The following is a 12,375-nucleotide window of genomic DNA, read 5'->3' as shown; positions in this document are numbered from 1 at the left end:
GAGGGGTGGGGGGGGCGCCGCCGCGGCGGCGGGGCAAGGCGGAGAGCTACGCGGGGAGCAGGAGGGGGGCGCCGCTGTGCCGCGCCGCAGCCAATCAGAGCCTCTTGGAACGCGGCGCTGGCCAATGATGGTGGGGCCGAGGAGGCGGTGGCGCTGCTGGAGGGGGCGGGCAGCTGGCGCTGACCCCCGGAGAGGGGAGGAGGAGGAGGAGGAGAAGGAGGAGAAGAAGAAGAAGAGGAGGAAGAAGGAGGAGGTGGAGGAGGAGGAGGAGGAAAAAGAGGAAGGCGGTCCCGACGAGGAAGGACTGCGGGAATGCGGGCGGGATCCACCTCCCAGCGGCCCCCAGCGCCGCCCCCGCGGTCCGGCGCTGAGCTCCGCGGTCCGGTGCTGAGCTCTGCGGGGGCGAGCGCAGCCTCGTGCCACCGGCGCCGCTCCTCGCCGCCTGCCCGGAGGAAGGCTGATACCCTGCCCCTCCCCCCTCCACCTTCCCGGGAGGGGTGGCATCTCCTCAGGTCGTGAAACACGTTTTTATCCTTATGGTGTCTGACACCCAGACCGGCTTTACACCTATTTTGAGGGACTTCGGGACGCCAGTTTAAAGGCAGGGACGATCCCAAGCAAAACTGGGCGGGGGTAGGGCTTAGGGACTTCAAGCAAAAAGATGCCTAGGAACATTAAATTAGAGCACATAAGTATTAAAAATGCATGGAGATGGAGTATTTAAAATTCCTCCATGACATATAATATTAATCTGTTTTATGTAAAATTCATACCTGTAACTTAATTTGGTCCATTAATGCACCAGATCACGTATTGGTAGATGTACCATGTTTTAAATATGATGCTGGAAATGTCCAGAGTTCTGTACTCTGAGAGAGAGCATTAAAATTAACAGACACATGCTCCTGAGTTCTGCTTAAGTCGTCTTGTGGCAGATTGTAACCTTTTAATTTAATAATGCGGTGTTCAAACTTTCTGTTAATTCCTGCTAAGGATGAAGAGCCATGGCTTATTTGAATGGGATGCTGCCAGTGTAAGAAAATCAGCGCCTGATCGTAGAGATGCTGCAGCACTTTGAGCTCTCTGTGGGTAAAAGTAGGGCTGATGGCTTGGGCAGAGGGCTGCAGGACGGAGTAAAGGCTGCAAGATCTGCCCCTAAGCTTGTAAGCCAAACCCAACAGAAGGGAAGAAATCCATAATGGTGATTAATGATTGCTTGTCCCCTCAATGCTTAGTCACAACGGGTGATATATAAAGGGTACAGTGGGAAGCTGTCAAACCTAGAACTTGAATGAGGGGCGAGACTGGATTGTCTGAAGTGTATAATGAAGCACACTTTGATTTGCTCTCATCCTTTAAAACACATCCTGAGACTCTACTTATAAATACTCACACTCTTGTTTTCCTTATTTTGTCTCACATTACCAGTGCAATCCATAGCAGTTGGGCTGCTCTCAGCACAAAACCTAAGTGTGTGGCGTAAATCTTTGTCTAACTGAGGTCTAGATTTGTATGCTATGTCATGATGATAGGATGGGATGATATATTTCCATTAGCTATGGGCTGGATGATCCCAATTCTGCTGAAATCGTTGCTTTTATTCTGTGAAACTCCACTCCCTGCAGTCTCTGAGTCTCACCAAGAGGAAATATATATGGGCCTTAAAGCATACATTATGGTTACACTGTGTCTATTTCCCAGAGTCCTCCTAATAGGGGACAGACTTGATGTGCTGTCTGAAAAAAAATATTATTTAAAATGTATGATGAGCATGTAGGCTCCAATCTTGCCGGTCCCATTTAATTAAACTCTGCATGAAACTAGATACGCTGTAATACTGGGATGTTCAGTTTGCACTGAATCCCTCTTGGGAGCTGTTTCACTGGAAATCTCTGGGAAACCCCAGTATGTAACTGGTTCCCCTTTAGCTCTCCTGAAGCTAATTTGGACAGATTGCTTCTGTATGCACACACAAACTCACACACACACTTTGTAGCAACACTAGAGCAAATCCACTGAGACCATGATGGCTCTTAAGGATGACTCACTCTGGAAACCCTTGAAGAACCACAATATGCCACAGACCTCTTTTTCCATAAGGCTGCTTCCACCACAGAGGGTACAAAGGGAAGTCCAATGATCTGTAAGTGTTGCTGAAGTTGCAAGAGGACTCTGTGCGTTCATGTAATTAATGTATTGCAGTAGAGATATGTGGGAGAGGGAAAAACAGCCCACCCCTCCAACTATGGCATAAATATTCAGGGGATTTCCTCTAGCAACTCCCTTTGATACTCATGAAGTTGATACATGCTAGTCTGACACGCTCGGCTGAACAATAGGCACCAATTCCCTGTTAACAACCGGTCTGCTTGTGCTCTCCTTGAAGTCAATGGGAGTTTTGTCATTGCCTTAAGTGGGAGCAGGTTGGGTCAGCTGCTTTTTTCAAAATTTAGATTGGACGTGCACCAGATGCTAAGTAAATTGCTCTAGAAATGGGTTGGAAACCCCGGAATGTTAGGTAAGTATAGTGAAACTCTTCATCCCTGAAGACATACACAAGAGAGAGGGGCAGAGGCTACTCTTCATGCCTTTGTCCTATTAATAGCAATATTTTCATGACAGGAGTGTATAGGGATTAACACTCCTGTTTTTACCAGATGAAGTTTGGATTTTTAAAATAAATTCTGTGCATCTTTGAGCATGTGGTCTCTTCCTGGCTGGTTGGAGGAGTTCATCTATCTTAACTGTGTTTTTCTGTGCTCCCTTCCCACATCCAAAGTCGAGATTCATTTCCATTGTAACCAGCTCTTGCAATATTATGACAAGATCCTTGATAATTCTTGAATGAACTGGTTTGGTCCATTAAAAGAGAATTGAGGAGTTCAGGTGCTCTCTGGAGCTTAAAAAAAAAAAAAGTTGCTTTTGATTAAAAAAACAAAGTAAAGCCAGTTAAAAATGAAAATATAATGACTAGCCTTATGTCCTCTTTGTCACGAGGATAATCCCATTGAATTTAGCAAGAATGACTAATGTAGGCTGAATTTGTCAGCACAGGTCTGAGTATATGAATATAACACTGACTCCAGCTGAAAAAACAAACCTGAGACATTGGCACTGTCTCTGGGTCGTGGCACCAGGGAAAGGGGACAGTCGTTCTAAGAGCAGAGCATGGGATATTTCCTCTGACAGCACTTGGAATCCACAGACATTTCTGTGTGATACAACGCCACTGAACCAACTGGTGCATTCAATAGTACTGCATTAGTTAAAATAACCTCAGGACAGGTAAAATTGTAAGGGGACGCATTTAGGTATGCAAAGGGAAGCAAGCGATCAATGTGGTTTCTTACACAAGGTTACTTGCTATACCTACCTTAAGAGGGCATGAAATGCACACAAATGCACAATGCATTTTTATTCTAAAGCAGATTATGAAACAGTGGTTGAGTCAAGTGCCCCTGTTCTGGGGCTTGGGACACACAGTATTGGAGCAGTGTGGTAACATCCCAAGCCTTCCTTTGCTTGAGGCTGATAACTGGTATGACAAGCTTCATCCTGGTGGGCACAAAGATTAGTGATACTGAGACCCCCCACTCTCCATTCCTGTTGACTTCAGCAGGCAGTCAGAAGACTCGGGATCTCAGAGGAGCTGCTCAACACCTAGAAGGGCTGATCATTAAAAAAGCATTATAAATCTCTGAATGGTTTATGGTTTATGAGGGAAATAGCAATAGATTCCTCAATGGTGCCATTACTCTCCACTATTACTATCATTCAAAAGGCAATAATGTTGGTTATTTACCTTCAATTAAAATATCTAGTTAGTTGTGATGTCATTTAAAATAGCACTATAATGTGTTTAGTGCTCCCTTATCAAACGCCGTAGATAAATTCCTCTTGGCATCAGGGGATGGTGATATGAAATGAAAAATTGGGTGAAGGAGTGAGATGGAGGAAAGAATATGTAAATCTTTTACTGGATTATTATTCCTACATGCCTATGTCCCCTTGGACACCAGACTAGAGGTGAGACGGCAGGGTCCTTTGCAATGATACTCCATGGGTCCTCAGAATAGGTCCGGGGAGATCCATCACATGTTCAGGGCATACAGAGAAGTCATCTCCTCACTCACCAGACTACCAACAGACCAAAATCCATCAGTCTTTGGGTAGCTCTCCTCTCCAGGGACCATCAGAGCCCCTCCAACCACTTCTTAATGCAAACCTTTTCCCCAGATAGCAGGAATTGTCTTCAGTACTGTTCTCTCTATTTTCCTCTGATATAAATTCTAAATACAACACACACTTCACTTAACCTAGTGGGTTTTTTCTCATTCTCTGGTTGTGGTCATGACATAATGGTCTGTTCAATGAGAAAACCTAAGTTTCTGAAGACCTTCACCTTCCCATTGCTCCCTGTGCATAAAGTTTAATGTAAAATAAAAATAAAAATGTTTGTTGATTGCTCACAACAGCTCTTCACAGACAAAAAAAAAAAATATCCACGTTTATGTATTTGTCCAGTTTAAAGCATCCTTCTAATGACAGGAACATACTTCTACCCACCTCCCTTCAGCATCATATGCTACAAAAAAATCATGTGACAACAAATGTTTTGGAGAGATGAGGAAGAGATTAGAAAACACCCTTCTCCATGGCTTGATGCTTATGTAAGCTCTGTTTTACACAAACATGGAAATAAATGCATAAAAAAACATTTAACTCATTTAGTGGAGAGAACGAAAAAAAGACTGTAATGGGGTTAATATTTACAAGAGCTTTTCTTGCTGTGATGCCTCCAGCATGGCTATGTTGTACCCATTAGTGCAAACCCACCTCCTCCTTTCAGAGGCTGCAGCAGCAGACAACACTGGTATGTCACTGACAGATGCCCTGGCATTTTGCTGGTGGTTGTATCTCAGCCGTAGGCTAATGTCATTTAAGAAGGTTGCTTTGTTCAGGTGACCAGGAACACTGGGTTTGTTGGGTAATGTCAGATTTCTGCATTGACTAAAGCAAGCTTGTGGCAAGAAAGATAACTCATGTTGACAACCTTCTGCAGTGTGGTCCAAATATAAGCAATCATGATGCTTGTTCTGGGGAAGGGGAAAAATAATTTAGGAGTGTTTGGAGCTGCTTCCTGAGGAACACTACATTAAACTGAGTTACATAGTAACAGATTGAATTTAGAGTCTTACCTTTAACTTTAATTTTATTTTGTGTAGATTTAGATCAGATTTATGTGCAATGCCATGCCCTTTGTTTGCGGACAGAAATCCTCAGCCGATCTGCCTCAAAACCAATGGTATGACACTGTCTTATATTATTTTCATGTTTGTTATGAGTTTGCATTAAGAGCTCTATAATCACACAAATAATACAGCCTACAGGGACAATGAGCAAACCAACCTAAATTAAATAAGTGTCTGGATGTGTACATGCTCATCTGCATATGTTATCATTACACCAGTGATACTGGTATTTATTTTCAGGGGATCTTAAGAGCCTCATTAGCAACAAGCAGTCTAAGTTCATGCCACAAAAAAACCACTGAAGAAACAATAGAATCATAGAATTCTAGGGGTTGCAAGAGACCTCCAGAGATCATTGGGTCCAACCCTCTTGCAAAGCAGGACAGCAGGTCACACAGGAACATGTCCAGGTGGGTTTTGAAAATCTCCAGAACAGGAGACTCCACAACCTCTCTGCGCAGCCTCTTCCAGTGCTCCGCCACCCTCACAGTAAAAAAAAAAAAAAAAAAATCTCGAGATGGAATTTCCTGTGATTGAGTTGACATCCATTGCCTCTTGACCTATCACTGGGTATCACTGAAAAGAGACCAGCTCCATCCTCCTGACAGCCACCCTTCAGATATTTGTAGAAGTTGATAAGGTCCCCTCTCAGCCTTCTCCAGACTAAACAGCCCCTGCTGTCTCAGTCTTTCCTCTTAAGAGAGCTACTCCAGTCCCTTTATCATCCTCATAGTTCTCTGTTGAATTCTCTCCAGTAGTTCCCTGGCCCTCTTGAACTGGAGAGCCCAGAACCATACAAAATACTCCAGATGTGGTCTAACTAGGGCTGAGTAGAGAGGCAGCAGAACCTCTCTCTACCTGCGGGACACACTCTTCTTAATATACCTGAGTATACCATTGGCCTTCATGGCCACCAGAGCACGTTTCTGTCCCATGGATAACTTATTATCAACCAAACTCCAATGTCCTTCTCTGTGGAACTACTCTCCTGCAGGTCAACCTCTAACCTGTACTGCATGATGTTATTCCTCTCCAGGTGCAGGACTCTACACTTATCCTTGTTGAACTTCACCAGGTTCCCCTTTGCCCAGGTCTCCCTGAATGGCAGCACAGCTTTTTGGTGTGTCAGCCACTCCGCCCAGTTTTGTACCATCAGCATGTTGAACAAGACTGGACCCAGCACTGATCACTGAGGAACACCACTAGCTACAGGTCTCCAACTGGACTCTATGCCATTGATCAAGACCCTCTGGGTTCTGTTGTTTAGCCAGTTCTCAATCCATCTCGCCATTCACTCTTCTAAGCTCTTCCCGAGCTTTCCCACAAGGATGTTATAGGAGACAGTGTCAAAAGCTTTACTGAAGTCAAGGAAGACAACATCCACGGCTCCCCCTGTGCCCACCCATTCAGTCATTCTATCATAGAAGGCTATTCAATTAGTCAAATATGACTTTCCCTTGGTAAATCCATGCTGGCTGTTCCTGATACCTGTATTTTCTTCATGTGCCTAGAGATGACCCTCAGAACGAGCTGTTCCATCACCTTCTTCCAGGGACGGAAGTGAGGCTGACTGGTCTGTAGTTTCCTGGATCCACCTTCTTGCACTTTTTGAAGACTGGAGTGGTATTTGCTTTTCTCCAATCCTCAGGCACCTCTCCTGTTCCCTGTGATCTTTCAAAGATGATAGAGCATGGCAGAGCAACATCAGCCAGCTCTCTCAGCACTTGTGGGTGCATCCCATTGGGGCCCATGGATTTATATATGTTCAGCTTACTCAAATGATCTCTAACTCAATCCTCACTGACCAGTGTAGAGTCCTACTTCTCCCTGGATTTCTCTCTTACTTCCAGAGTCTGGGACTCCTAGGGGGTGTTCCTAGCAGTAAAGACTGAAGCAAAGAAGGCATTCAGTAACTGCCTTCTTTGCATCCTCAGTTACCACAGCTCCCTCCTCATTCAGCAGTGGGACTACATTTTCTCTGTTCTTCCTTTTGCCACTAAGGTATTTGAAGAAGGTTTTGTTGTCTTTTACTTTCTCTGCCAGGTTTAATTTTAAAATGGCCTTGGCCCTCTTTTTGTTGCATTTCTACATACCCTGACTATGTTCCTATAATTCTCCCAAGTGACCAGTCCCTTTTTCCACATAGTGAACAATACACATTTTACATTTTGAAAGCTAATATTAACACATCTGTTATTTGTTCTTCAGGAGTGTTTAAAAAAAAATCTTCAAAATTTAGAGGTTTATATATATATATATATATACACCTATTTTTAATTTTTTTTTTTTTTAAGAAGAAATCACCTCTGGTTTTGTGACTGCATTGATGTTTTCTGTGACTGCAGTTGGTTGGTTCTCAAACTACTTTTGTGGGTCAGTGTCGCTTTCAGGTATCACCTGCTTGACAAATATTAATTTACTGCTCGGCATTTTGCTTCATGCTAGTGACAGCCTGACCAATATTTAAAGAACTATAGAAAATGCCATTTGTTGACTTGGTTCAAGCCACACTGCTGGGAACAGAAGTTAGAAAGAACTAGAATTTCAAGTCTGGTGGTTGAATGTGTGGAGGGAAAGCTTTTCAGTCTGCTGACCCCTGTTGTTTCTGGGCCATGCCATGTGCTTCCAATACATGTTGAATTCTGTGTAACCTTATTATTTATTTATTTACCTGCTACAGAGTTTCTGTTGCCATAACATGTGAGGATCTACCAATTGCTTAGTAACAGAAGCAAAAGGCTCTTCCTCATTCTTTTCTTCCAGACTGCTGAAGAAATAGCAGAATAGTAGGCTATTTATAGGATCACAGCACCATTTTAATTTGCTTATGTACTTGTGTGCATTTGAAAAAGCAGTCTGCTAAAAAGAGGACTTTTGTATTAATCTGTGGTAGGATGCTTTCTGTGATCATTCTTTATAGCCTGCATGGCTTCTGAGAAAGTTGTCACTTAAGGAAACAAGAGCCCTCTGCTTTTATTGACAGAAAACAGCCCTTGCAGGATTTCATGTTTAGAAAGCAAGAAAAAAAGTGACGACAGGTAATGTCTCTATTAGGCAGACAGGGTCACACTCATGGGTTTTAATTCCAGCAGTAGTGTATACTAAAATGACCTTATATATTTATTAAGACAACAGAATTGTCTAAGGAAAACCACTGTGCAGCACTGTGAATTTAAATCAAGATACACATTGAAGAGTACAAATGGCTGGAGATGCAGAAAAAAGAAGGATGGATGTAAGGAGAATATTGGACAGTGATCCATGAACTGCAATTCTTCACAGTTAAACATATTCTGTGACTTAGTAATTTTCCCCTATAAGAAATGGGAATTAATGTTATTTTCCATTTTAGAGTAGTTGTATAGCAATTCTTCATGTTTTTGCTTCTTGTGCAGGGGGCAAGGTCTGCAAAAGTATTTTAAAGATATTTGAAATTGCTGTTAAAAATGCTTCAACATGCAAATTTTCCTATAGTTCTGACTTTGTTTTCTTAAAGCTAAATGATGTGCATATATAATAATATTTTGGGTTAATCATGCAGCTTATGCTAAGTAACTATTTCAAGTTGTCTTCAATACCAGTATGTTTCCACATACTTACCTTGAAGTGTTAATGACATTTATTTTGGTAATTTTTGCTCCACTAACATGCTCCTTCAACACTTTAAAGCACTGATAATATTTTACTCAAGCAAATCTCTTAATTTACCTCAATGGAGAAATTGACTTGAAAAGCAGCACAAATCCTTGCTTATATAAAAGTTTGTCTTGAAGTTAATGAGCTTATTTGCCTGAGTAAGGATGTGGGTATAAGGACTGCTCAAGTGAGCAGAAGTTTCACAACTGGATGCAAAGTCATTAGCTTATTTCAGACCAGCCTCTTGAAATTGTAACTCTACATCGAGCTCCTGAGAATAGTCTCAAAACCAAATTCTTTAAAATGTGAAAATGCAAAGGGAATAGAGTAAGAAAAATTTACATTTAAAATTAAAAAGTCTAATTAAAAGCCATTGTGGTTAGTGGTGATGGTTATTCAAAGTAAATTTTTGGTCCCCATTGGGTTGTATCCAAAGTCCATTGCAATCTTTTTCCCACTGGGAGTAATAGACTCTATATAGACAGAAAAAGCTTTCTTTTGCCTCCGGGAATTCCTTAACACACACAATGCATCAATCTTCCTTGAAGTATGGTATGAATTATTACAAATACATTAATAGAACATTATGTATTTGTAATCTTTGCATGAGGTATGATTTATTTACACCCCTGCATCTCAGTTTCTCTTGTTCTTTTCCTCTCCGTCCCCTCTGTATCTTCTTTCTTCTGAATAGTCTTAGACTTGCAGCATAAGGATTCTCCGTGGTGTTTAATGTTTTAGTAAGGTAGCATTCTCTCCTTTCACTCTTTGTTGTTTCATCCTGATGTGCTGAGAGACGCATGCTTTTACCTCTGCATCTGAGTCAAAGTGTGTGTGAAGTGTGTGAGCAAGTAAGCGGGGATGTGGATGTGTCTTTGTCTCCTTCCTTCTTTGCTGGAAGACCAGGTTGCCTCAGACAGGAACTAAAGTAGTTACAGCCTATTAAAAACTATGCCAGACAAAATTTAAACTGTCATTGCATAAACAGGACACACAATGGGCAAGCACTGGATAAAACATTTATTTTCAGTTGTTATTGATGACCTTTCAGAAGTAGCTTGTGGCTCTACTTCGGCCTGTCACTTCTGAGTTAAAGGGTCATCAATAACTTATGGAAATACATGTCTTATTGATAGTCTGGCTACTCCAAGTCCAGTATTGTCTCACATACAGACACACAGGCACAGAAAATACCAATCACAGAGAAACTGCTTTTTATATTAGCTTCTGTCCATTTATCTTTAGAAAAATGTGGCTTTCAAGATTTTCCTTCCTTCCCTTCCTTCTTTTTCTTTTCTTCCTTTCTTTCTGCCTCTTTTCTTTCCACCTCTTTTCTTTCCTTTTTCTTTATTCATTCTCTTTCTCTCTATACCTTTCTTTCTCTTCCCCCCCCCCCTTTTTTTTTTCTTCCTCTCTTTCTTTCATTTCCCATTTCTTTCTGATATTTCATAAAGATATCTCCCTAATTTATTTATAAGGGTAAGTCGCCAGAACAAGGTAGCATTACTGAGCTGGCTTACCAGTTCCTCTATACACGAGTACATTCATAATTGATGAAATGGTCTATAGTGTTGTGGATAGAATAAACTTAAGGTCAAATCTCTGGGAAAGCAAATCTTGCTATTATTCCTGATGAGAAATAAATACGTGCAGGAACTAAAAAGTGCAGAGTTGAAAGGGAATAAAACTGAATGTATGAGGGCATTTTTAACAATTCATTCCAAAGTGAAAGTGCTTTTTCTTAGTTTTCCTTCATTGCCTTGATCTTCCTAAAACTGTTGTTGGGGCAGGTTAATGACTGACCTTTGAGGGAACCACATACCAGTCTTTGTTCCATAGCAGTCAGGATCTTGCAGAGGCTTGAAACCTTTGAGGGAGAGAATAGGATTAAACTGCTGTATGAAGTCCAGCGCAGGTGATGATCAATGAGAACAGAGGAGCAAGTTTCTCAGGGCTCTCTCCCTTCCCCCACCAGATGGAATTTATTTAGTTTACTGCAAAGTTACCTGATGGAGATGGCTGACTGTCAATGATTGTCCTCAGATTAATTCCTCTTAACCAGTCATGAAAAGCATGCAGTGTTAAAATCCCATTAAGATTTTAAAGGTTAGAGGTTACTTAGATTTAAACATGGTGCTGAGCAATTAAAATCAGAGAAAGGAGACTTGATCCTCGCACTAAAATTGTATTTACATAAACTCAGCTTCCTTGTCACCCCCTCCAGCTTCCAAAGTGTCCAGCAAACTACATAAAGATCCTGCAACGTGAGCATGGTGCTGACTGACATCAGATAAATCAGTTTTTTGCAAGGTGAGTCCTTCCTACATGGTTGTCCTAACATCTAGATGTACACCTGCAAATGATGCCATTGGTCCCAGTTATGTCACACTGACTGCAAGGTCTGTTTCCATGCAGGCTTTTGCAGGGGTTTAGCTTTTCACTTTGCCCACAAACTGAATCTGCACTGTTTGAACTGATTTAAAAATCCATCCTCAGTGTTGAGGCTGAGCCACCAGTGGAATGCATGGGTCCCCTTGCTGTCTTTCCTCCTCCCTAGCCCCCAGGTCCATGATTTGAGACTGTGCCCTGTCCTTTCAGGGTGCTTTGCCCAACTTGGCCCTGTGCGAGATGCTGCTGCTTCCCATGGGCTTCCTTTCACATTGCTGCTCTTGCTCCTCCAGGTGATTAAGCCTTTGCCACCGTGATGTTCAGGTAAAGGGTCTGCAGGCTGATGGGTGACATTTCAGGAAGTTTCCATTGCCTTTGAGTGCCTTTCTAGGATTGCAAGTGGTTATAATTATTTGTAAAGGTTGGGCCTCAACGTTCTTTTCTTCCCTGAGACTGTATGCACCAAACCAATTTATTAACAGGAGAATTTAAATAAGCAGAATTACAACGAAAACCATTTTAAGAGTCCCACCTGGATGCAAATGGCTGTTCAGCAAATGCCAAGTGAAGTAAAACACCAAACTGTGTAATTAATTTCAGCTGCTGTAAGATTTTACTCATAGAGAAACCTACTTTCACATCTTCTCAGCCTGGAAGAGCTCCCATGTATGCAGACCCACAGCTAGAGGTGCTGTGCCATGAGATACAATGCAAACGAGCTGTAGTTTCTGACTGACTGGTGGATGAGGGGGATTTAATTTACTGCAAACCCCCCCCCCCTCCCCCCCGCATTCTGCAACAGTTTAATGTCTTTATGGGAAGAAATGTACATTTAAACCTAACCCACAGCTCCTGCCGGGTCACAAAACAGCTATGCTGGCTTTTGCCAAGTGGCCTTTGCCCTGGGCTCACTGAAACTAATGTAAAGAGTGGCTCTATATAAATAACAAGAAAGAACAATCTGATTTTCCAATTCTGCGCCTAGGTCACGCAGTTAGGAATGTACCCTACCCCCTCATGAAGAATTGTAGTGAGAAAGTAATGAAGAATTTCATACGGGAAGTAAGCTGTTCATAGCAAGTTTCGAAAAGCTGTTCTG

The sequence above is a fragment of the Indicator indicator genome, chromosome 6 (assembly GCF_027791375.1).
Source record: "Indicator indicator isolate 239-I01 chromosome 6, UM_Iind_1.1, whole genome shotgun sequence".
NCBI lineage: Eukaryota > Metazoa > Chordata > Aves > Piciformes > Indicatoridae > Indicator > Indicator indicator.
The sequence above is the reverse complement of the archived record's forward strand: the minus strand, read 5'-3'. Positions refer to the sequence as shown.